We start from the raw sequence: 1,752 nt of genomic DNA, 5'->3' as shown, positions 1-1,752 counted from the left end.
GGAAAAGTTATGCGCAACATTGCTATCTGCCGTAGCATATACATGGTTATTAGGTAAACATAAATCACTCGAACGGGAAAGTACCGCGACCGTCCGCCCCGCCGCCATATTTGGTACAGAGCGGCTGAAGCTGCGGCGGCCCGGTGTTGATTTTAAGTGGAGTAACGCATGTCTTACACATATCGTGCGCTTTGCAGCTCCAAATAAAACGTACCTAGTGAGTTTAGGTAAAGAATGCGTCGAACGCCACCGCGCGGCAGGAGAAGCAGAGCGGTCACTCCACGCGCCGCATTTCTCACGAGAAAAAAAAAAACCTAAGAGCGTTGGTTTTGTACAGCCGACACTTGCAGCACGATACTCAAACACAAATGAGTAACAACTGTGACAGTTGGTCGCGCTCGTCCTGTGTGGGTCCTTTTCGTGCATCCTTTACGCTTGAGCGGCGCGCTGCAAGCATCGAGCTACTTGCCGTTCTTCGTGTGACATTCTAATTGGTTGCTATCGCATTCATTGTTTCGTCTTTGCTGCAAAACTATGACTTTTTAAAGTCATGACCAGCCAGTCATGTTCGTCATACCCTCACGCCCTCCTATGCCACTTTTTGTCTATACCAAATAAAGGGACCCTGAAACGGTTTTTTCAAGGTTCGTCAGCGTTTAGGCTGAAGCATCATCAAATCATTCGCACCACAAATTCAGCGACGCACCGCGTTCGAAGGCCGCTACGGAGAATTATACCTGTGCCCTCCTTCTCACCACTGCCTTGCCTCCTAAACTCATGAGACACGCTGGCATCGCTGGCGATCGCGGCGCTCTCTTGAGCGCACTCTACGGTTTGAGCTTCGCCCAGTCCTGGCCTCCGATATTGCGCTCTGAGAGATTGCGCGCACTCTCGGAGGCCATTAGAGTTATTGTCTGGCAACAGAGACGAAGCTCGCGGAGTGGTTGATATCTGCTCCGACAGGTGCCGCCACACTACCAACTGATCTTTTATTTCGTACGGACAACCTGCAAAAGCATGCGGACAAACAAAAGGAATTCGAGAACGATCACCGATAAGCGTAAACTCGGGCAATGTGGTTTTTGTCTTCAGGGGTGAAGTTACAGCCGCAGATACGTGGATCGTGGAGTTGACCGGATAGCGAGAGCGCGACACTCATTGCAACGACGAGCTGAAGCGATTCCGCTCACCAGATGCCTCACAAATATTACACGACGTCGCAGGTTTGCAAGTCACCAATTGTTAGATATGTGGTACACAACACAGCTAGGGCAATTCATTGCGTGCAAGAAAAGAAAAAAAAGATGTTTTCAACTAGCAATAGTCGCCCCTTAGTATGAACTTGATTGGATACGACACCGCCTCTGCGCAAAGAAACCTCGAGAAACTGTCGCTCAGCTCACGTCAGCACGGAGTACGTTGTAACACAGGCAGACGACGCTCGCTGCCCACAGGAGGTTCAGTGACGTGTACTGGACATATCCAACCAGATCGGTCGCTGGGTGCGGCAATCCTTCGTATAAAAGGCTCGAGAAATTGAAAACTCGTTCGGGTGAGCCGCTGCAATCTGTAGCGATTCACATGTTTAATGTCTTGTAATAAATTACACAGTTGATGCAGAGAGCTTAAATCGGTCTTCAAATGATCCTTAGGACTTGCTTTCCCGGCTTAATGCGTTTTCACAAAATTGTCAAAACCGTTTCGGGTCCCTTTTAAGGAGGCGACCACGACGTAGGCAGATAAGATAGATAG

General features: G+C 49.3%; 1 pseudogene; it reads right to left on the bottom strand.

Annotated features, from left to right (window-relative positions):
* Window positions 1–1,271: 1,271 nt before the first annotated feature.
* On the bottom strand, window positions 1,272–1,376 carry LOC119376814 (U4 spliceosomal RNA; annotated as a pseudogene).
* Window positions 1,377–1,752: the final 376 nt, after the last annotated feature.

The sequence above is a fragment of the Rhipicephalus sanguineus genome, unplaced genomic scaffold, assembly GCF_013339695.2.
Source record: "Rhipicephalus sanguineus isolate Rsan-2018 unplaced genomic scaffold, BIME_Rsan_1.4 Seq2313, whole genome shotgun sequence".
In the NCBI taxonomy this organism is placed as follows: Eukaryota; Metazoa; Arthropoda; class Arachnida; order Ixodida; family Ixodidae; genus Rhipicephalus; species Rhipicephalus sanguineus.
The sequence above is the reverse complement of the archived record's forward strand: the minus strand, read 5'-3'. Positions and strand labels throughout refer to the sequence as shown.